Here is a 25,167-nt window from a genome sequence, read left to right on the forward strand (position 1 = left end):
GTGAATATTTTCTCATATAGTTCATGTCTTATACCAGTCAACTTGAAAGAATCTAATTTCAGGTTTAAATCCGAACAGAAACAGCGAAATACCATGATACAGTCCTCTAACAACATTTTGCTTCAAGAGAAAAAATGTGAAAGGCTGTTCTAAACAAAACACCACTTACTAAATCAGCTTCCAACTCAGTAAATGACAGTTAAGTAAAACAAAACAATATTTGTGGGAGGCCATCCTCACATGTGATTTGAGTTACCTCCATGGCTGGGTGAGAGGCGTTTAGACACAGCTGCGTCAGAGATTTCCCCATCCTTCTCCAGGTCCAAGGGCTTGTCAGTGAAGAGGCCTGTCTGGACACTGCCTGAAGACCCAATCATTGCCCCTGACCTTGGTCTGCTGCCCCCTTTAACTTTCATTGGATGGGATTTTCCCTGGAATTTTTTGTTTCTCAATAAAAGTCCACTCCCTGGCATGTTCTCCCTCTTGCTAGCCTCTTCAGTAAACCTCTTTACCACATTTGGTGGCTAGTGGTGGGAGCTAGGGGAAGCCCTCCCAGAGCTGGTATTAAAGGTAATTAGTGTCTTGTCTCTTTCATTTAGGACTACCTACCATTTACTCATGAATCGAACCTTCTTTAATGAAGCCAGTGCTGGTCCAATGGTAGAGGTGGCGTCCTGAAGTGAGGCTCATGAGTTAAATCCACTAGGTTGACTTAGAGAGCATGCTCTACAAATGCAGTTTTGTGACAATTTTTAGGGTCATGGAAATACCAGGCAGTTTTGGAAAGAAGGTACTTAAAAAAAATTAATGATGGGGAATTCATCTTCTACTGATAAAGATATGTATTTGACTATTTTAGAGACAATAATTAATCAGAAGTGAAAGCAAGTTAAAAGACTCAGTTGCTACAATTCTTAAAGGTTGTAAGTGAATTTTGCCCTAAGTTTTGTGACCAAGATTCACCAAATTTCCATATGTGGGACAAATTAGGAAGGAAATTACATAAAATTTGCCTTTCTATTGAATTAACTGGAAATTTTGAGAATATTCAAAAGGTTTGACCTGCTTTAGAAATCTTTTTGATTACATGGAGCATAGTCTGTGGCCACATAAAAATCTATTGGAAGGTATTCAGAGAGCCATTGAGTCCATTCAAATAGAAAAATTGCCTGAGGCTAAGGAAAAGTCTTTTCCTTAACCAGTTGAAGACTAAAACAAATTATATTCCAACAAAAAACCTTGGGGGCAAACCAGAAAGTACAGGCTGGCATTGCTGCTCAGCGGGTAGAGCGCCTAGCACGGGGGACCAGATTTGATCCTCACCACCACATAAAAAATAAATAAATAAACGCGTTATGTTGTGTCCATCTATACCTAAAAAAATAAAGATTCTAAAAAAGTGCTTTTCACCTATAACAGATATAATAACTTATAGCATAAATAGGAATATGAAAAATAATCTGAAAATAATTCTGAAATATCCTCATTTTTTCAGTGCTTTCCAGGGAATCAGTTCTTTTGAACTGAAAACATAAATACACTTCTTCAGCAGCTGAAAGCCTTTCAAAGAACCAGATAGATATCACTGTGTATCTGAATCTCACATAAAACAAAACCAAGTTAAAAATGGCAACTCACCAGATTTAAAATTTACCTAAAGCAGGAAAAAATTCCTGCATCTTTCCTTCTGTAAAATGGATAATAAACTGAACAGTGCAATTTTATATGTATTACTCAAAAGATTTTCTTGCACCAATTTTGTTTTTTAAAAATTTCCGGTTTCCTTCACTCTTTCCTCCACCAAAATAAAAGAATTGTGACTACTACTTTAAAAGAATGTTTTGTTATATCTTATAAAATTTGTTTTAAAAGCTACACTTTATGAACTTAACAAGATTTTGGAAAATTTTTTAAAATCTCAGATAGACTTCTCAATGCATTTTAGTATATTTTTATTTAACATACATTTCTAAAACAGTAACATATAGAATATTTTCCATCCTCTGCAGATAAATAAATGCTCAAAGTATAATCTGCAAGAATTTGAATTTGGTTGAGATGCAATATCAAACTTATTAATATTGACATACAGTATAAAATTCTTGATTGAAAGACTCATTTTCTGACCAATATGTTAATTCTGAATGTTTCAAATTTTTCAAAATACTATAGAAGACAATTCCATATATAACACACCACCAACATCAATCATCAGATTTTAAGCCATTACACAAAAGAAATCAGGATTTGAATAAATCCCATGTTAAACATTAAAGTTTTCTAATCTCTTATCTATACTTTATGCTTTCACATAAGGTATATAGTAATTAGATTCGAATTAAGCACTTTAAGTGAACATAAACTATAGAAAAGGGAATCAATGGTAAAATTCTGGCATGCCAATCTCTTTCAATGTTAGCAAGCATGAGGATTTTCTAATTTTGTAGGCAGCAGACTGCCTTGTCAGGTTCAACCCCAACCCAGCCCCAAATTTACAGAACAATCTTATTTGTTCTCTCCGAAGTTTCTTCTTTCAACTTCTCCAGCAAAAACATTTCCTATTTCCTAGTAGCGCATAAAATATTTTCCTCCTTTAGCAAGGAGCTAAACCAAGGAACCACTACTGCCACTCGCTTGACTGAGCATCAGGTAATGAGTGCAGTTCTTACCTGGCAGCTGAGCTCAAGGTGGCATTCGGACACAGGTCTTTTGTGCCTCGTCAAAATGCTGGAGTCGTGTGGTCCACCATCTCTTGGTCATGTTCATGTAGCCACTATCCTTAGGTTCTGTAGTCCCTGCTTGGTGCCAAGTCTGGGTTCATCATCTGTCTTCACAGAGGCGCTGGTGCCACCTCCTTTGGCTTGTGTCCCATAGAGGGCGGCTCTGAGCTCTGGTGGCAGCAGCTCCTGCATTCCAGCTGCAACCGCATTGGGTCCTGCACCCCAGCATCTCCAGTACTCTGTTGGCAGCCTTGGGGGATTCTAAATTCTTGATGCCACCAACAAGGTGATGTTGGGTCCGGCACTCTGTTGGCAGCCTCATTGGCTCCTACACTCTGGCAGCAGGATTGCCTCCTGCACTCCAGCAAATTCAAGGCGGCAGCAGCGGCTCCTCCTGCACTCCAGCGACTTGCATGCACTGGTGGCTCTCTCCCATTCCCTGGAGGTGGCGCCTTACCTCCTGCACCACAGCGGTACCTCTGGCTCCAGCAGCTCCTGTGCTCCAGCTGCAGCTTTGTCTCTTGTGCTTTGGCCACTCCTTCTGGGAGGCAGTTCTGGCTCCTGTGCCACCTACAGCTCCTCTTCTGTGCTCTGGTGGCAGTGACAGCTGGCCTGGAGGACTCGCTATTGGATAAGCACCTTTTCACTTGTTTTTTGTTCTTGAGTTTACAAAAGGAATGGGAAAGAGCATATAAAGCAAGTATTCAGGGTACAAAGGAAAGTTTCATTTTTAACCTACCCTTTTCTTTTCCCCCCAGAAATAACTTTAACTTCTACTATGCTTGGTTAACTCCTGATTATTTAGAGCAATCTAAAGTAAAAGAACCAAAATAATATGTGTGCAAACGCCTGTGTGTAGGAAACTTCTTAGTGACAATTCCTGACTTGTCCTGTGGGAGATTTTAATAAGCATGCTTTTAAAGGAAAGAAACAATGGAAGTTTGAAGGAAGATGGAGTATTTCGAAGTTCAAATAAATCTGTAAAATTCTGGGTTAAATAAAATATCCATATATACTGTGATTGCTCCCACCATTTCTAAAAGTAACTGACTACTAAGCCCTTTAATTATTGACTAACTAGTAATATTTTTTAAAAACTATAGAACTTTACAAAAATATTGTATGAGAAACCAGTTAGTTATAGTTTCTCCTCGATTGTCATGCTGAAAGCAGTTCATTCAGTTGAACATATGTGGGGATTCAGAAACATGCACAGGCCACATAAATTTGCCACTGGTCAAAACTAAAAGAATAAAATCAGCAGAGTGCCTTAAAATTCTGTCTTTACTATGTTAATAAAACTGGCTTCATTTCTGTACAACTTTTTGATTTTTCCTTTGGCTGTGCAATGAAAAAAAATTGACCCTAAATATGCTAGTGTATTTGCATTTTAAAATTAAATACATCTAAAAGATATCTGTAAATTCTATAATTTTTTCCACAAAAGTAAGGACTGGGATTAAAATAATCTGTGATATTAGTAGAATAATTACTTTACTCTAAAAAAAATTTTAAGAGGTTAACAAAAACATGCTGTGAAATTTATCTATAGTACCTACAGAAACCTAGATATGTACAAATAATAGTGAAATTGGAAATACCTTCTTACATGTTAGAATTCAAATCAAGATATCACTCAGCAATGAATACCATTAAACTTTTCATTGAGATTGGATGAACCTTTGTGTAGTCATGAATGACAGCTTTTCAATAAAACTTTCCTATTTCTGTCTTTCTACTGAAATTCAGAAGCATCTCCTGTGGAAGTGATCTTATGGTAGCTAAAATGGCTGTTGTGGGTTCTAAGTGGAAGCTAAAAGTCGACTTCAAGAGAATACAAGTGTATTGTCTCCACCACCCATTTAAGATTTTGCCATTTTTTTTCTATATTGCTGCTGGGAACAAGAGGTATGAGAACTGTGTCACTTATTTATAAATGTCAGCGTACTCACTCCTTATATCCAAACACTAATTATTTGTTTAACATCCTATTCATGTTTCCTCTACAAATTACACTCCACTCTCTAATTCAATCCAAAATCATTTCTCCCTTCCCTAAACTATCTGCTTCTGGTTCATGCCTCTCACTTAGCATCCAACCATATTTAGTGTAATTTAAGTTGGTGCTTGGCTTGACTAGTATACATGTCCTGATTACTGAGAAGTATGGGGGATTTAGATGGCACAAATAAGATAGTACACATACCTGGAGAGCCCACAATTCCAAGAACAATGCTGCTTATATTATATTCTGTAAATGTTTGTTGAATGACACTGCTCTTTAGCTTCACCTAATAACAGTTAATCTTTGGGAAAAGTGTTTTTCTTTTTTTTAGTTCTTTTTTGTTTTTTAGATACATGACAATAGTGGAATGCATTACATTCATAATTATCCATTCATAGCACAATTTTTCCTAACTCTAATTATAAAGTATGTTTATGCCAAATTATGTCATTATACATGAGTTCTCTAATTTTGAAGTGTTTTTCTACTATAAAAATAATGAACTTGTTTATCAGTTTTAAGAATGTTGATGTACTATCTCTAAATAACTGATGACTACACATCATTTTTTTTTTCTATGAGAGAGCAAAGTTATGGCTAGGCCACTGAGGTATAGACTACCTTAGGGCTTGGGCACAGGAGATTATGGAGGAATTAACTGTTTAATGACGAAGGGACTTGGAGCAGTATCTATCAAAAAAGAACAGAAAGGAATTACATCTCAGTAAGATCAGAGGGAAATGTGAACAGTAACCATTTCATATTTTTGTACTTCCTCCTACTGCCTCTGACAAATGCAGTCCTGCTCCCTTCTTATTTTGTTAACATACAAGAGCAGAGAAGGATTGGACAAAAGGAAAAAAAATACATTTCTTACACACACACACACACACACACACACACAAACACAGTGCAAAGCAAAAGTTCATAATATAAAATATGGCTGCTCTAGGAAACAGCCTTCAGCTTTTGACATAGGCACACATGTACTGCATTACTGCCTTACTCAACAGAGCACTAAGTATACTCTCCATAGAAACCTGAACAATCAGACAGGGGTGGGTAGATGGAATAACTGGAAGATTCATAAGTAGGGAAGCATGTCTTCTATAAAGCTGACCAAAAAATGGCTTTCCATCCTAGCTTACATTTTTTATTATCTTGTTCCTAGTCATTCTGTAGGGAAAGTTTTCTCTCCACAGTAAATGACAGGCAATAGAATCAGAAATTCTCATTATATCCATTACCTAATCAATGTAAAAGTTTCTTCAATATTCTAAGTCAGAAACTTAAGACAATTCAAATGATCGGTATTCTAATACTAATCAAAGAGTAGCTTACCTATAGTCAAGTTAAAATATTTCTAGTTGTTAACTTGAAAAAGTTGATGTAACTGCAAATACCTTTAGAGACCCCTGGTTGGGATCCTAAGAAAACAAACAAAAAAACACATTGTAACCACACCTGTGTCTAAGAAAGAGGAGAAATGCTCAGTTTCCATAAGCAGGTGAATTTAAGATATATTAACTAAAATGCATGCTCCCTTTCCCCCGCATACACACAGTCCTCATAGGTGAGGAAACCAGATAAAATGGAGAAATACACTGATATTTCCAAATGGACTACGTTTAAAATATGGAATGGACTTTCATAGATCACTCTGAAAAAAAGATTTAACTTCTTCCATTATTATAACTTTAAGACATTTTGTCATAAAAAAGAACAAGAAAATGAATACATAAATGGCAAGGCAAATCACCAATAAATGTCAAAAGGGTTGACATTTCAGAATTATCCAGAGGAAGAAACAACAACAACAACAACAACAAGTACTTTCTCAGCAAAATACTTCCTCTGAAGCACACAGTCTTCTTCAAGGAATACCCTATATACAATAAATGACACATTTCTCAAAGCAGCAAATGAGATTTAAATTGTTGGCATGTCAGTTGCCTTAACTGATGTTTAATTTCTCTAGCATTGACAAAGAGAATGTCATCTTCACACTAGAACAAGCTAAAGGTAGTCATTCACATATTCTGAATTGCTACAACACTTGTACTGGGAAAATATTAGCAGATGAGAGAGAGGAAAACAATAACCAAACCCAAATATGCCAGACTTCTGATTGAGCTTCCATTTCTCCATTATAATTGGACCAAAATGTACAATAAATGCAAACTTCATGGAGCTTAGTCTCTTCATCTGGAAATGAGTGCATATTCTGGAAATGAAAACTTAACTATTTTTAACTTGTGCTCCTCTGTTAAACATAAAAATCTCATTTCTTCCTTGAACACTATTCAAGATTTCAAAAAAAAGTAAGAATTAGAACCAAAAGGAAACCAAAACAAGATAATTTGATAATTTTAAGTATTCTGCTTAACAAACAAAATGTACAACAAAATTTACTGACACATGTTTTAGTAAGCGGATATATGTTAATATTTGTTAAAATATTTAAGATCAAAAGGACCTAGGAACACAAATGTATTGCTAATAGTGAGATGTTATTTATTGGAAACTTTAGCATATACTTTCTCCTCTCCTTGAGAGTTACTCTAACTGATCTTTTCGGTCATTCAGCCATAAGAAATGCTGATTGATATATATCTGTTAAATTACTCAGAAAGAAGGTCTCTTTATTCTGAAAATAACAGAACCTAATATGGTTTGACCTCTTTCAAGTTAATAAAGGACAGAAACAAGCAGGTTAAGTCTTTGGTAAAGAGGCATCAATAATAAAAGCAAATTGTAATAAGCCTTAACAACCCTTTTGATATTGAAAATCATAAAAATACTGCCTAATATTTGCACATCTGTACAGTACTTAACAATGTATAAAATATTTTATGTAATTTAAATCCCAGGACTATATAAATAGATATTATTATCATGATTTGATTAAAACAGTATAAAGAGGCTTTTTCAAGGTCTGCTACTACTTAAGCAGCTAAGCTGAGACTTAAGATTTTTGAGAGATACTCCATTCACTAGAAGTTCTTTACTTTGTCATGTAATGTTGAAATTATTCTCATCCAAACTCTAAAGATTATTATGCATAATAAGCACATTTTTTTCTTTCAACACAGCCAGTATGAATCCCTTTCTTATGAATTCTCATAAAAATTCTCAAATGTTTCCATTTCAGAAGCAGATTTCTCATACCATTGTGACAAAAGGCACAGCAAAAGGCATCTTTCAAAGTCAAAGCTTCTTAAAACTAGTTCTTATATCATATTACTGTCCTCAAAATAAGGAGATCAACACAGAGATGGGCTTTTAAAACCATTGACAAGTGAGGAAATGTCTGAGGTTTTCTGTTACTCATTTAGAATGGGTCAATATGACACATACTACACCTTATCTTTCTTAAAAGGTGAGCAGGAGTCAGACTCACACTCCCGCCTTCTGGACAACAAGAAAATACCTGCCTCCAGGCAATTGGTAAAAGCTAGCTACACAAGAATAACAAAATTAACAGCAGAACTCAGAGTTATATTCTTACCAAGTTAAAACAATCATTCTAAATGAAGTGTGAATGCCAAATTACTAACATTAAGTAATTTAATGTAAATGTAGGGTATAAAAAAGTGGGGTTTTATTCATATAAAACCAACATTTAACACAACTCTGAAGGTTATTATGAAGATTGTGAGATTAAATTATATGAAAAGACTAAGTATCCTGCCTCGCACATGGTACTTACTCAAAAAATGTCAGCTACTATTAGTAATACTGAAAAAGTAGAAAAAAACAAAACATATAGTGGAAAGCCATATTTAAACCCAACAAACAATCAATATATTCTGTGGTGTTCTAAGACATCTGTGCAAAACATAAATTTATTATGTGAATATATGCTTTGCACATAAATATGCTAATCATTTGCAAGAATAAATGGCAACATGGTGATCCCTTGGAAGGTGGAAGAGTGTGGCGGTGAAAGAGAACTTTAGTCTGATTTGCAAAGCTTTTTAAAAATTTTTCAACAAATAAAAAATACTCATGTATTCCTTTTTAAATAATTTTAAATACACATGTATTACCTTAGAAACTTTAAATTCTATTGTTAATTTGGTATACATAAAAGATGCTCCTCTACTTGTAGTTAACATATCCACATTTCTAAAATTTCACTTTTTTATTGGTAATTTCATTCATGCCTTAGGTTGATAATTGTTTTAATAATCTTCATAATTATATTCCTAATTATTATATTAAAATACCTACAGTGACAAGAAGATCCCCTTCTTCACAATTTTATAAGTTTTACAACCACTTACTCTACTTAATCAAAAGTGTTAGAATTACCCCATTCCGAGTAAAATTTCTCAGGTGCCAAGGGTGACTTTGGAATATACTCTCAATATTTCTTTCAAGAGAGAGTTGTCTTGAAGTATAGTTTCAAAAATCTTCTCCATTTTGTTTTCCTTCTTGGGGACTCTAAACCCACGTGGTTTAGATCTTCTTGGCCTATTTGTTCTCTTGAATATTTTGTGAATTCTTTTTTCATTACTTTGCAGTTTTCACATCTTCTATTTATTTAAAGAGATTATCCATTATGTTTATGCATTCTTGTGTTCCTTCAAGTTGACTCTTTATTTCCAAGTTGAATTTTTATTTCATTTCTCCATTGTGGAATTTTTGCTTCTCCTAAGTCACATACTAATCACCTAATTTGTGGATTTTCATGATTCTAACTTGTTTTTTTATCCATTGCTATTATAACCTTGTTTTAGTTCATTTAAAAATATTACTAGGTATAGTTCAGTGGTAGAGCACTTTTTTTTTTTTTGATGAACATTCAGTTTATTTATTTTTAAAATTATAGTTGGCAGAATTTTTTCCCTTGGGGGAATAGTTCCTTGATACATTTTCTCCGAAATTTATTAGCTGAGTTAGAATGAAGGAATGATTATTCTTTTTGTGTATTCTCAAATTGTACCTCAGAGATATTTAAAGGATTCACTGTTCTCTTAGCTCTGGTTTTGGAGAAATGAGAGAAATTGACAGCTTTGCCCCAAATCAATTTTTTTTTATTATTGGTCGTTCAAAACATTACATAGTTCTTAATACATCATATTACACGGTTTGATTCAAGTGGGTAGAGCACTTTTGTGGCATGAGCAAAGCTCTGGGTTCAATCCTCAGCATTTCAAAAAAATAAATAAAATAAACACATTGCATTGCAATTTGTGTGTCTTCTTGATCTGTTTTCATTCTCTATAAGAATATTTTTCTATTCCTTATTCTCTCTTGTTTTAATTCCTTATTAAAACAGAAATTGACTGTTTTTTTTTTTTTGTTGTTGTTGTTGTTGTTGCTCATTATTAAGAGAAACAGGTTTTCCTGTTCCCCCCTCCCCCCAGGGGAAAGCTGTGAGCCAGGACAGCATTACTAGTTGCACATTCTCAAAATCATTTTTCATTTCACAGGGATGGAGAATATATCCTTGTTGCTCTGTCCCTTTCCTCTTTTTTTTTTTTTTTTTAAATCTGGACTTTCTTATTCTTTTATCCCAGTGTTTCTACTCTGCTCAATTTAGATGCAGTTGCCAGTCATTTCTCCCAAGTGCAGAGTGTTGTAGTTTTCAGTAGTCATGAGACTTAGCTACTGCTACAGAGAGCAACAGCTGCACCTGCACCATCAAACCCTCTGGAGTTGTGGTCTTGTTCACTCCTCAGGGTCTGAAAGGCCCATTCTCAGCTCTGCTGCTGTTCCTGAGCTTTACAGTGAGAACTGAACGACTATTTGGGATCCTCTGCCTCTCAAGGCCTTTACAAATTGATGGGTTTGTCCTAGTAGGTTCATTTTGGAGTCAGTGTGGATATCTTGTCACCTCATATTACTGTATATGTTTTTTTCATTTTTAACACTCATTACTCAGTTATTACAGTAAGCTTCAGAACTTTGTGATTATAATCTTTCCAGAATTTCTCTAGTTCTTGGAAAGAAAAAGATTCTTTAATTTTTTAATTGACTAAGGTATAAGACGGACACAGATGGTATCAGAGAAGTCAAGCTTTAAGACTATGTTTTTGGGGCTGGGGATGTGGCTCAAGTAGTAGCGCGCTCGCTTGGCATGCGTGCGGCCGGGGTTTGATCCTCAGCACCATATACAAACAAAGATGTTGTGTCCGCCGATAACTAAAAAATAAATATTAAAATTCTCTCTCACTCTCTCTCCTCTCTCTCTCTCAAAAAAAAAAAAGAGTATGTTTTTGAAGTTCCCTGAAATTTTGTGAGCAAGCCAATTGTTTTTTATCTGGAACTTAACATGCACACAACTTCTTTGAACCAACTATATGGTTAAAGCTCAATGGTAATATGGTAGAGGGACTTTGCAATCAGACAGATCTGGATTCAAATCCCACTTCTGCCTCTTACTGCATATTAATGAACTCCTTTAAGGTTTTCCTTATCTATAACATGGATATTAAGGATTACCCTTTCTGGGTAATTAGGATTAAATTGTGTTGGATATTTGGAGATTAATAAATTCATGTGTATAATTTATGATTTGATTATATCCTAATGCATAGAAACATGGTAAGTGCAGACTATGGTTGAAAATATAATTTCTTTGTGTTACATGAGAAGCTTTATTTGTAAAATTCTAAAAAAAATAGCAATTAAGTATTTTTCAAATAATTGTGTGAATACATCAGAACTTGGAAGTATTGTATTAGAAATTCTATTTAAATTTAGCATTGATCACTAGGCCACCAGTATTGTTTACATCTGTTCACACAGCAATCAGGAGAGGCAATATGTTGTAGGGAAGGTTGCTTTGCCCTTACATTTGCATATCACCCTATGTGGGTCACTATTTACTAGCAGCTTAGTTTGGCTTGTTATGCCTGCAGTGAAAGCTTCCTGTTATAGTGGTGAGTTTCCAATCAAATTTGACAAATGTTAATTGAGCATGTATTGATGACTAGAAGCTGGCATAGTCACTAGGCATACAATGATGGACAACACAAAGAGTCCCTGCCCTCCTAGAACTTACAGTTCAAGGTCAAAGGAAAATGATTAAGCCATGGCTACAAAGAGTGATCATTTCTATAAAACAGAAAAATCAGTATTATAGGAGGATCTGCTTGACTCAGATTTGAAGTTTAGGAGAGAGTTCCAGGAAAAATGATTCCTCAGTTGATAGCTGAAGGTGTGTAGTAATTCCCAAACCAAGAAGGGAGTCAAAACAACATGTGCAAAGGTGTGGAGACATGTGAAAGCAGCAGGTTTAAGGGCATGAAACCTGGAGGACTTAATGCATAAAGCAGTGTTCCCAACACTGGCTCAAGTTCAGAGTCACCCAGAGAGCTTTTACAAAAACTCATGTTTTATAGGCCCCACCCAGACTTAGTGAATTACATTCTCAGGGAATGAGTCCAAAGGTTGTGATTATAAGTCATGTGGGGACCCAATGGGTTAAGGCATGTGGGGCTATTAGAGGCCATCAAGGCACGAAAGATGAAGCTGTAAAGCTAAGCTGGGGCACAGCATGAAGGGCATGTAAACTGTGTGTCAGGTTTGAATTTTGTCCAAAGTGCTGGTGAGACTGTGGGAGAATTTAGGGGCATGGGGATGATACAATCAATTATTGGTTCATAAAGATCTCTTAAATTGAGTAAGACACAGTTCCTGAAATCTAGTTTATAAAGTTCAACATCTGGGAAGCCTCAATGAAAAAAAATCTAAAATGGAAATATTGATACCTACTTGTCAAGGTGATGGTGAGGCGTAACTGGGGTAATATTTGTGAAATACTTTCAAATGTCTTTATGCATGTATAACATACATTTGAGATTCAAAAGATGCTAATTTCTATTTAAGAAACTCATGGGACCAAATAATTGGTGTACATTAGAAACCCTCACTTATACAGTTTCTCAGTGGATGTGGGGATTTGTGTTCAAACATCTGTTTCCAAGGTACTCTGATGTTCTTTTCCTTTGCCCATACCTGGGATACCAGAACAGAGCTCATTCTGATCACACTTCCTCATTCTTTTACAATCATTGTTTCCGACTTACAATTTTATGCCAGTGATTTCCAAATCCATATTTCCAGTCCACTTTTCTTTTCTGAGTTCCAAACCCATATTTTCCTTTAACTCCTGGACATGTCCATTTAAATGTCTGTGGTCACTTTATTCAAATTAGGTCTTCTCTTCCCAAATTTCACCCTTCTGTAACCCCCAAAACAAAACAAAACTCTGGGTTTCCAATATTGGCACCACTGGGTCAACCAAGAAATACGGGAATCATTAATCACTTTGATCTTCTCCCATGAGTCTTCCCTAATCCACACCTTTCTCTGCAGACTTTGATTATCCCCTTCTTCTACTCTATCTCCAACCTGTCATCTGGACTCATGACTTCCTAAAACCTCATTCTTTGTCCTAACCCCAACTCTGCATCCACATCCATAATCCTGAGAGATTTCCTAGAGTACAAGTGTAGTACCTCCCATACTTAAGCCTCTTCTGTGACTTTCAAATGCCTTTAAATGAACTCCAAACTCCACCAAGTCTTTCTCAGCTCCTTCAAGATATCACCTCTTCAGTCTCATTTTCCCCCAAGCTTCTTTTCTTATTTTAGGCTGTAACCATTCTGAACTGGGGTGTGTGTGGGGGAACCACCTTCTGTCTCATGAACGTATGTCATATGAAGAGTCATCCATTCATAACCCCCTTCATATGGATAGCTTCCTGTGCCCCTTAGGCTTTAACTGACAGAGATCCTCTTGGAGAGGCAATCCTTGAATTTTTACAAAAGCTGAAATTCCCTTGTATGTATTCATAAACCTTAACCTGCTCCCTGCAAGTGCTAATCATTATATGTGTGATTTCTCAATATCTATCTTCCCCGCCCATTGTACCCAACAGGATGGCAGGGAAGAAATGTATATATATATATATATATATATATATATATATATATATATATATATATATATAATAAAATTTCCACATTACTGATGAATTCTTGCTAAAATTTATTTGTAACCCCCACACCAATATTCAGGGCATTTCACAGTCATTCTCTGAGCTGTGCAGAAAAAGTTGAAAAGTTGGTGTCATCTGATGTGCATGTTCTAGGCATGAATAAGATAATGTTTTGCCTCACTGTTTCAGCCCTCATACTGTCAACAAGTATCCATTTCTGGTTTCTGAGCCACATTTTTCATACTTTTGTACATTTTGTTAGTTATTTCACTGCTTAAAAATGGTCTGGTACTGAAGTGCTGCCTAGGGTTCTTTGTTGTTGTTTTTAATCCTGGAGCATGAACCCAGGGTTTCCAACATGCTGGGAAAGCACCTCACCACTGGACTCAATCCCTAGGGTCTGCCTAGGGCTTGTTTAAAAATTTTTTAGCTATATATTACTTTGACATACTTACATGAAGTATAACTCATTCTAATTGGGATCCCATTTTGCAGTTTTACATTTTGTGAAGTTTCACTGATTGTGACGTCTTTGATGTGCCTTTCAGAGAAAATCTGTTTGTTGTATAAGCTTCCTAGCATGAGTTATAGCACTGTTGGGCATTAGTTCAAGGCTCATGATTTAAGAATATATACGAAATGAGGTGTTTTCAAACAGGAACCATGTAAACAAGATTATATATTCACAAAATGATGAAATATTGTGTCCAGAGCCTTGCAAGAACCCATCCCTGTGTTACTCCTAACAGCAGTGTTTCACTGTTGGCTCATTCAGTGTTTGCAGTGGCTTTATAGAACAAAGCTACTGTATTTTTAAAAAATATTTTTTAGTTGTCAATGGACCCTTATTATTTTATTTACTTATATGTGGTGCTGAGGATCGAACCCACTGACTGCTTCACACATTCCAGGCAAGTGCACTACCACTGAGCCATAGCCTCAGCCCCAAAATGTCTGTATTTTATTAACACTCTGTCTGTAGTAGCTCACACAGTGACTCTCACAAAATGGATCTTCAAACAGAATTTTGTTCTGTGTATGTTGTGTGTGTGTGTATATGTGTGTGTGTGTGTGTGTGTGTATATATATATATATTCATATATATATATATTCATATATGTATATTCATATTACATATACGCACATATACTTTACACAGACATACATAGAAATCATATATAATATAAAATTGATTCAACTGAATTTGTCTTTCATACCAAAGATATACCTCACAGATTTTTTTTTTTAATTTTCTACCTTTGGAAAAAGATCTTAAGTATAATTTTTGATACCACCTTTATTTATATTTTTGTCTAGAATGCTGGGAAAATTGTTTGTTCCTTTGTTGGTGGTTTGGAACTTATTGTCAATTTACTGAAATCAGATAACAAAGAAGTTTTGGTGAGCATATGTGCTGCTATTACCAATATAGCAAAAGATCAAGAAAACTTAGCTGTTATTACAGATCATGGGGTTGTTCCTTTATTGTCCAAGCTGGCAAATAATGTAAGTAGAACATCTTTTTTATTTTTAATATTTATTGTCAGATAGTGAGTTTAAAACCCAGAGGCCTGAATTCATTTAATATCCACCACATATGTAGTATGAGATTTTCTTAACTCACTTAATTTTTCTGCAACCTAGATATACAAAAGTATATTTTGAAATGATAAAATGTTAATATGCAAGCTCCTGTAGAATAGAGGCTTTTTTTAAAAAAAACATTTTTTTTAGTTGTTGTTGAACCTATATTTAAGCGATTAATTTACTTATATGTGGTGTTGAGAATCAAACCCAGTTCCTCACACAGGCCAGGTGCAAGCTCTACCACTAAGCCACAACTTCATCCTAAGAGGCTGTTTTTTTATTTGTCGTTGGCAAGTGAAGTGGTGGCAAATAGCAGTGCTACTGTATAAGTGTTACCTATTCACTTCCACTATCATCATTTTTATTGTTCATGCCTACAATAGAAGTTGAGTGGCATCTCCTCCACTTAGCCAGCTTGGATTGATAGCATTCTTAAGCTAGAAGTTGTTGGCAACCACAGTATTGTTTACCTAGAGCTGTACCAGATAGAATAGGCAGCATTGAGGGACAATAACTTCACCTTAACCAGAGATATTCAAGCATAGTCTGGACTGCCACTTGGTAGAAAAGTCATAGAGCAGAAATTCAAACACTGGAATAATACCTGGTATCAGATACTTGGAGTTACTAAAAGAATCTGCTAGATTGTTAAGTTCACTAAGTTGTTGCCTGAGTCAGGAGAATAGTACAATTAAACAGAGACCATGTCCAATTCAGTTATATTTTATCTGTTCAAGGTAATTACATAGAAAAAGGATCTAATCTGCACAAGGTTTTACAGAAAGAAAACTGGAGGACCCCATATATATTATTGTATTTGCTACACTGTCTTCATCCCCTTGGGGCCCAAGGTATGTTACCAAGATGTAGAAGTATTCCTAAGGTGAAGAAGAAGAATTAATCCATTTATCCCAGCTGTGTGGGGTATTCCTTGAAGAATATCCAATTTTCTATAAAATCCAGTTTGTACAAAAAAAAAACTCAGAATTGAACCTTGGTCATAAGTGACCCACCACAATACTAGCTCCTTCAAAACACCACCTAAGTAGCCAGCTAATGCATCCCTCTAAACTCATTTGCATCTTAGTGGCCATAAGCATAAAAGGCATACATGCGATCACACAGGGTGATTACAATGCACATTTCTTAGGTTGGTTTTCTATGTGCAGAATAATGATAAATTGAGGTGTCATTTTGCAGAGGCTGTCACACGTTGCTGTTTGTGGGGCAGAAAAAGAGTAGCCTTCGGTGAGCACAGAGCAGTGGCTCCTTTGGTGCGCTACCTGAAATCGAATGACACCAATGTGCACTGAGCAACATCTCAGGCCTTGTATCAACTCTCAGAAGATGCAGATGACTACATCATCATGCATGAGAATGGCGCACTAAAGGTACAATTGAATGACTTCATGGTTTAGTCCAAGTGTGGTAAACGCGGGTTGGAAAGAATCTTAAGGGACATGAAGCTTTTACTAAAAGGAATGTTTGGATGCACAAAAGTGCTTCCTTTTTGGATCATAGCAATATTCAAGCCATGAGTTAACATGGTTTTATGCTCAGAAAAGTTGTAGGAATACAGAATTTTCTAAATCAAAGCAGATAAATATACTTCATAAAATAGTTAATCATTCTATAATTTAAATAAGTTAGTAAAATATATAGGACATGAACAATCATTAGTATTCATAATTCTATTTGATATATTGTTTGTTTTTAGCAGGTACATGAAAAATAGGCATATGAAGAGACATCAGCTAAACAGCAAAATAAATGACTGAAACTGTTGTTAGTTTCAGTCATAACTTTACCATAACAACAAAGGATCAATTCAAAGATAGTGTTTTATTTTAAGTCTATGTGTCAGACATTTTTGTCTTTAACCAACATACAGTTAGAAGAATTTCTGCATGTAGACGTTAATGAATCTTTACATTGGAAACTGTCTAGAATATTTTGATGGCAATAAATACAAAAATACTTAGAGTACCTAAACAGCTTACATGCATCAGAAAAAACTGATTAAAATATTAAAATATCTATAGCTTGTTTCCTTGTATGATATAGTTTTACTGTTTATTACCTTAATTTGGCACCAATGACAACCAGACGCATTTTCACTTTGAATTGTTTGCCCTGAGTGATATTTTACTTAAGATTTTAAAGTTCCAATTAATCATATTTAGTCAAATCTAGATATGCTAAATATGAAACATCTAAGATGAATAATGCTCTTAAAATGCCAATTGGTAATTTTTTAGGCAATTATTTTAATTCATCCTTCAAACTTATATAGTTGAAAGATGTGATGTTAATTTTTCTGAAATGAAACCCAAATTACATTTAAATATATCATTCTTTCCATTATAAACCTGTTTCTATGACTTATAAGTTAGGCTTATGTACTTTGTCAAGCAAAAATCTGGCAAAAAAAGCACCTTTTAGACTAAGTAGAAATTTTAAAAAGTAAATTATTAAAAAAAAGTTGGAATGTTAACTTCAAGTTACTAAAGAATAATGAAAACATTGTCACTTCTATATGACTATATTCATACTTCAAAAAGAAGTGATTTCTAATTTAAAATTATACATTCTATAATTGAACATGATTTGTACAGTCTAAGATGCAGTAAGCATACAGCCTTTACAAAAACAAAGCTGCAAAAGTTAAGTACCCTGGTAAAGTGTCTGACACATAGCACATACTTAGAGAATTCTCAGTTAGTTTAAGAAGATCATTTCTAGATGGCTCAGAAAGTTTTCAGATTTCATAAGGTTTGCATGGTCATTAGGATAACCATTAGATGCCAGACATCTATGCCACTCTTAAGGAGTTCTTCTAATACAAATCAACAGATAATCCAGAATCCCTTTTGTGTAAAGTGTTGTAATGTGTTCACCCACCCATACAGCTTATTTTTTGAGAAAATGAAAGAAATAAGAATGATGGTGGTGTGTAGACATTAAAGAGACAGCAAAGAAGGTGCTTCTGCTGTGCAGAGAGCCTTTCCCAGGTCCTCTTTGGTAATCAAGGGGTCTGTCTCATATATTTGCATTCCTAATTACTGTTGTATCTGTGGGAGGATAAATGTAAATAATAGGGGCTGGGGATGTGGCTCAAGCAGTAGCATGCTCGCCTGGCATGTGTGCAGCCCAGGTTCGATCCTCAACCCCACGTACAAATATGTTGTATCCGCCTAAAACTAAAAAATAAATATTAAAAAATTCTCTCTATCTCTCTCTCTCTTTAAAAAAATAATAACAATAGGACTTTTTTTTTGTCAAGTCCATCTGCAATAATACAGAGGCAGGCCTTGCTTTTGGGCACTGTCAGCACAAATGTATTTTGTGGAGGTGACTTGTCCCCTTTTTTTCTCAACCTGCTCCAAGCCCCAGACCTCACAGGGTTGTGTGGAAAGCCTATTGCTTCCCTTCTCTGGTTGTCTTTAAGGAGGAAAAAAATGTGAATGTGGTGTACTGAGATTGGTAGAATAAACAGGATTTTTTAGTTGCTTGGATATGGGTAATAAAAGAATGAGTAGAGAACAAATGACTCCATACTTCAGGCTAAATGAAGAAGAATCCACTCTACACTAATGCAAGAAAAATGTTCTGTAAATTAGGGTGATTCACTTACCTACAGTGAATATGTCTCCAGTGTGCAATTATTTTTCTGACTTTGAATGCATAATTGTTCACTCTTGGCAGATTCCAGGCTGTTTTGGTTCCTAATTGCTACTGCCCATCTCTAGCCAAATGCTTATTGTGTTAATTTCCATTCCTGCAGACTTTCCTGCTGCAACTGACATGACAAATGTTGACAGAATGTTTTGCAGTTACCAGGCTCTGTCAGTTACCTGTCACCCTATTCATAAGTAATTCATTTTAGGGTTAGTGCCTTTGTCCTACAGTTTCCTCAACAGTAACAGCTGATGTTATGCAATATATCTTTCATGACTACTGATATTTTTGTCGTAGTAATAGTGAAGGTGCAGGCTTGAGTGGCTACAATACCATGAGTTTAGCTTCTCATATGTTCAATTTGAATGGCCTATTTGAATTTTAGGTGTAGAATAGGGCTGTCCAGCAGAAATGCCATGTGATCCATGTGTATAATATTAAATTTTCTATTAGTCATAATTTAGCAAAACATAAAAAATAAATGGATAAAATTAGTAATATATTTTATTTAGCTCAATGTATCTAAAATATTATTATTTCAACATGTGATCAATATAAAATTACTAATTTTTTTATACTTTTTTTGGTACTAAGCCTTCAAAATCCAATTTGTATTTTATGGTACATCTATTTTGGACTAGCTATGTTTCAAAATAATTAACTAGTAGTTAGTGGTTTCCTTACCAGACAATGTGAATTTAGAGACAAGGAGACAGGGGACATTTGGAAACTATCTGTCAAGAAGTACAAAACCATGTGAAAGGGTGGGTAAGATGATTTTGGCAGAATCTAGAGAAGCCTGGGAAATGTCTACATTTTCACTTTGGGGGCACGTAAACTTGCAAGAAGAGCTGTCAAAGAAAACTTGAGAAGTTAGTAGATTAAGCAGGAGTTCTATAAACCAAAGAAAGAGTGAGCTTCAAAGGTTGTGTTTATACAGTTTAGAGGGGTCAATAAAGATTTCCTGATTCAATTATGTTGAAAAATAATCCTGTATCAGACCCTTCTGAGGAAGAATCTCTATTAAATGGATCAATAACTCCCCTTCTCTGCTCTGGTACATACAATATTATTGGAAAAAATCACTGTGTTTCATTTTTATTCAGTAAAAAATGCTTTCTAATTTCCCTTTCATTTTTTGACTATTGTATTATTTAGAAATTTATCATTCCAGTTATTTGGGTATTTTCTGGTGACTCTTCTGTTATTGATTTATAATTTAATTCCATTATAGTCAGAGACATATATTACTTAAATATTTTAAAAACTTTTTTGAGATTGTTGTATGGCTCAGAATATGATTTACTTGTTAATATTCCATTAAAAGAATGAGTGTTCTCATTGAGAAGAATGAGATTCTTATATTGTTAGGCCAGATGTTCTATGAAGTTCAAGAACATCAAGTTAGTTAATAATATTGTTCTGTTACTCTATATCTTTGATTTCCTAACTACATGTTCTGTTAGTTATTGTGGATTTTTAAATTTCTTCTTGCTATTCTTATCAGTCTTTTTCTTTATATATTTTTAAGCTCTCTTACTAGGCGCATACATTTTTAGGAATATTATATTCTCTCAGTGACATCTTTATCAGTATGAAATAATCATATTTGTCTTTGTTTTGAAATCTTTTTCTGATACTAATATAAACATTCCTATTTTATTTGGGTTAGTATTGACATTGTGAATTATGTTGAATTTCTGTCATGACCTGATTTGTCTCTTTTTTAGTATAAATAAACTTCATTGAAGTCAGTGTCTCTGTACTGAGATAAAAGATTGTATTTACATGAACACAACTTATAACATTTCACAGCTTCTAAAAGGAATGTCAATAAAAACAATGATCATGGTTGTAATTTATGTTGTTTTATTTAAAATGGTTATTTGTAGGTAGTATAAACTTAGGTCTTGCTTTTTAAATTTGAATACAATCTCTACCTTTATTAGGAGAGGAGTGTTTATATTATTCATATGTAATGTGATGTTAAGATTGTTGGCTGTAAAAAATATACCATCTTATTTTTTTCTATTTTTCCCATCTGTTCTTTCTGTTACTCCTTTTCTGTCTTTTCTTAGATTAATTGACCATTTATTTCCATCCTAACTTCTTTGTTGAATTCTTAGTTACAAGTCTTTTATGTAATTTTAGTGTTTGCTTTAGAGTTTATAGTATACATATTTAATTCAGGACAGTGAACCTTCAAGTTATTTTATGTATATAAACATATAGTTTAAGACATACAACATTATGTTTCCCTTTCTATCTTCCTGAATTTTGTGTTATCAGTATCATACATTTGACTCGTACAAATGTTATAAATGCTACAATACATTGTTCTTGTTTTAGGCTGTAAACAGATTTTTAATTTTTACAGAAATTTAAATAAGCAACAAAAAGATATTGCATATGTAGCTATTTCTAGTGCTATTTATTCCTTTGTATAAGTAAAGATTTTCATCTGATATTATATTCCTTCTACCTATAGGACTTTTAACATTTCTTATAGTACAGTAGTGTTTTTGATGAATTCTTTCATGTCTAAAATTCATATGTCTTTAAAAAAGCTTTATTTTGTCTTTGTGAAAAATATTTTTGCTGGGTATAGAGTTTTATGTCAACTTTATTTTCCTTTTAGAACTTTACTGTGGTGTTCCATTTGATTCTCACATTGTTTTTTTAGAAGAAATCTCTTAATAATCCTTATGTCTATTCACCTGTATGTCATGTCTTTTTTCGACTGCTTTAAGATTTTATCATTTCTACTGGTTTTGAGCAATTTGATTGTGGTGGGTCTTCATTGCAGTTTCCTTCATGTTTCTTTAAAAAGACTTGGAGTTTGTTAAGATTTTAGATCTATGGGCTTACAGTTTTCTACCAAGTTTAGAAAAATTTCACTCATTTTTTCAAATACTATTCCTATTTCTCTCTCTCTTTCTACCATCTTTGATGACTCTATTATCACGTGTATTTGACTGCTTGAAGTTTTCCAAAGTTCTCTGAGGCTCTGTACATTTGTTAGTCTTTTTTTCAATCTGTGTCTTAACTTAGGGTGTATCTATTTCTATATCAAGTTCACTTATCTTTACAATGCTTAGTTGACCTTATTTCCATCCAGTGTGTTTTACATCTACAATATTGTGGTTTTCATCTATTGTAGTTTGATTTGTATGATCTGTGATGTCTTTCATGTCTCTGTTCAACAAGATGAGTCTTGTCTTTAGCTTCATACACGTATGATTCACTTACAATCAAATTCTAATATTTTTGTGTTGCTTTCAGTTGCTTGATTTTTCTCATTATGAGTCATTGGATCCTAGACTTATTGAGTTTTCAAACACTGTGAATTACTACGTTTGGATTTTTTTTCAGTATATCTCTAAATATTCTTGACTTTTGCCTAGGATCTGGTATGTTACTTTGAAGAAATTTTATTCTTTCAGAAATTTATACTTTTATGCTTCTTTAGCAGGACCAGCATAGGCCTAATTTTTTCTACTATTGAGCCAGGACCCTTCTGGGTACTCTACCTATTACTACATTTATTTTGAAGTCTGCTCAGGTTAGTAGAATGAGGCACTATTCCTCATGTTGTATGAGTTTCAAAGATTAATTTGTCTAAATTTTTCAGATGATTCATTCCCTGCCTTCAAGTTGTTTACTCTCAGGTGCTGATCAGCCTGCATTGGAAGTTCAAGAGGCACCTACTGCAGACCCTAGAGTTCTGTGTTCAGCAGTCTTCTCTGATCTACCTTGGAGACAGTTGTCCTTGTGGTTCTCTAGACTCCCAGCTCTGTCTCTTCAACTAACGAGGGTTGCCATGCTGCAGCCTGTCAACACTCTCCAGGTAGCAACTTGGCTGGGAAGATCTGAGGATTCACCTTTTTTATTTTCCTTTCCCAGGAACCAGTGTTCTTAGTTATCTGATATCTAATATCTTGGAAATCCTTGTTTTACATATTTTTTCCACTTTAAAACTATTTTAAACAGATAGGTAAACTCAGCCCCTGTTATTCTATCTGGCCATCAATAAGAAGTCTTACTTTCCTTTTATGTTTTCTTTCATATAATAAATTCATGGAAAGTTGAAATGGGTCAATGAAAATTTTCCATTTTAAACACACTATAGATGAGGAAACTAATGCCCAAATAAGTGAAATATCTAAACCCACAAAATCAATACATGGCATTACATCATACATAATTGTGATGCTCAGTTTAGTGTTGCTTCCACTAGAATATTGGATTGTAAACTATGTCTCAAGGACTCATGGATTCCCCTGCCAGTTATTAGTGGCTACTCAGGGCAAGGGGAAGAGAATGATAGGGAGGGGCAATTATAGAAGCTCTTTTTTTCCATTTTGTATGTCAAAATTTGGCATGTGACTTTATTTCAAAGCAGTTTTTTTTTGCTACTTTAACTACAGTAAGCTCATGAACCTCTTTAGTAGTCATGTTTTCATATTTATTTAGCTCCTTGCTTCTCTATGATAGAAAGGTTTAAAAACTAAGAATATCTTCAGTAAGAATGAAAAATTATAATCTTAATTATTTGTTTCTTATAAATTTAATGCATGAAATTCTGACACTCTGATACAGGAGAATGATTCCTTAAAAGCTTCTTGCCCCCCATAAGTTTTCTTTGGAGAGTTCCAGGCATAAATGTCTTTGTTTGGAGATGATTCAGTTGTCTTATAAAATATCCAGGGAGCACTTATGAAAAATTGTGCACCTAGGAGAGTCTTAGATAATGGAATACCTGCCTCCTTCATCCACTCCAGGAAGCTCTGCTCCATTTTAAGGAATCCACTTTGATTTGGCTAAGTCTAATCCAATGCCTTCACCACCACCTGACTCCCAATCAAGTAAAGTTCCTGTCTCTTCTTGAGAGGTAGAGATGAAAAAAGATGAAAAGAGAGCTCAGTAAGGTGTCATGAAAGTAACATTATTTATTCAGCTTCCTATGTGCCAGGCATTATGCTAAAAGCATATATATTCTTTTAGTCAATGTTCTCCATAACCCAATGAACTTGGTAACTGTTATTATTTCAGCTTTACAGATAAAGAACTTGAGTTTCATAGAACTTAAGTAACTCACTCTAAATAATGCAGGTCATGTGGAAAGAACTCAGGAAACCTGGTTCCAGAAACCACCATTGGAAGGTTGAGCTGAAAATCTCAGATGCATGTATGTGATGGTGGGTTCCTGTGTTTAAGGTTGGTTCTGAAGGATAGAGCCTGGTTTAGAAACACTGCTCTATGAGGTAGAGCACAAAGGGAGAGGGCACATGTCAGGGAGGGTCCTTGTTTTATGATGGAATGGTGTCTGCTCTTCCTGTTGTAACCCTCACATCCTCTCTTGGAAATCTGTCCCCAGGGATCTATTTTCCTCTTTAGTTTTAATGATTTTCCAGCTTCTCTTGCTACCCTTGCCACTTTTGTGTACTCTTCATTTATGCCAATTACATATAATTACTAGTAAGACATAGTATATGAAGTTCAAACCAGGTGAGTCCATGATTTAAAAAATTACACTTGTGTCTATTTTGTCAACTTTAATAAGGGTAACTTTATTTTCCCAAGGTAATGATATATTAGTTAATTTAGTTAATATCAATGATATTTTAAGCTGTGCATGTTTATGTATGTATATATACATACCTGACACTTTTACAATTAAAAAAGTTGAAACCAAAGAATTCAAATGCTTATGCTAGGTTTAATTTATACCTTTTTCACCATCCTTTATGAAGTTTAGAAAAACCTACCACTTACATTATCTATTTCACAAAAGTCCATGATCCTCCTACTTCATTACTTTTTACATTTCTTTATTGTTTTTAACTTAAAAATACCACTTGCCACCAGTGAACACACCTGTTGCTACTAAAAATGGCAACTAATTATATGTTATGGAAAGGAAAATCCCTAAAGAAATTAAATTGAAAATCCAAATTCAAACTAGAAACCAGGGACAAAAAATTCCATCCCTCTAGAATATCAGAAGCAATAGCATCCATTCTGAAAGTCAGATAACTTCTTGTGAGTCAGAATGCTCATATCTACACACAGCACTCTGAGCATTAGGGAACAATTCCAAGAGTTCCTCCTGGGTTATACGAATGGACTGTGGCTCATCACGGCACTGCTTACAAAAGTGTAGTCTACAGTCTACCAATCTATAAGCTCTATGGGGTATGTTTAAAAATTCGTATAGATTGATG

This window comes from Urocitellus parryii, chromosome 2 (assembly GCF_045843805.1).
Source record: "Urocitellus parryii isolate mUroPar1 chromosome 2, mUroPar1.hap1, whole genome shotgun sequence".
In the NCBI taxonomy this organism is placed as follows: Eukaryota; Metazoa; Chordata; class Mammalia; order Rodentia; family Sciuridae; genus Urocitellus; species Urocitellus parryii.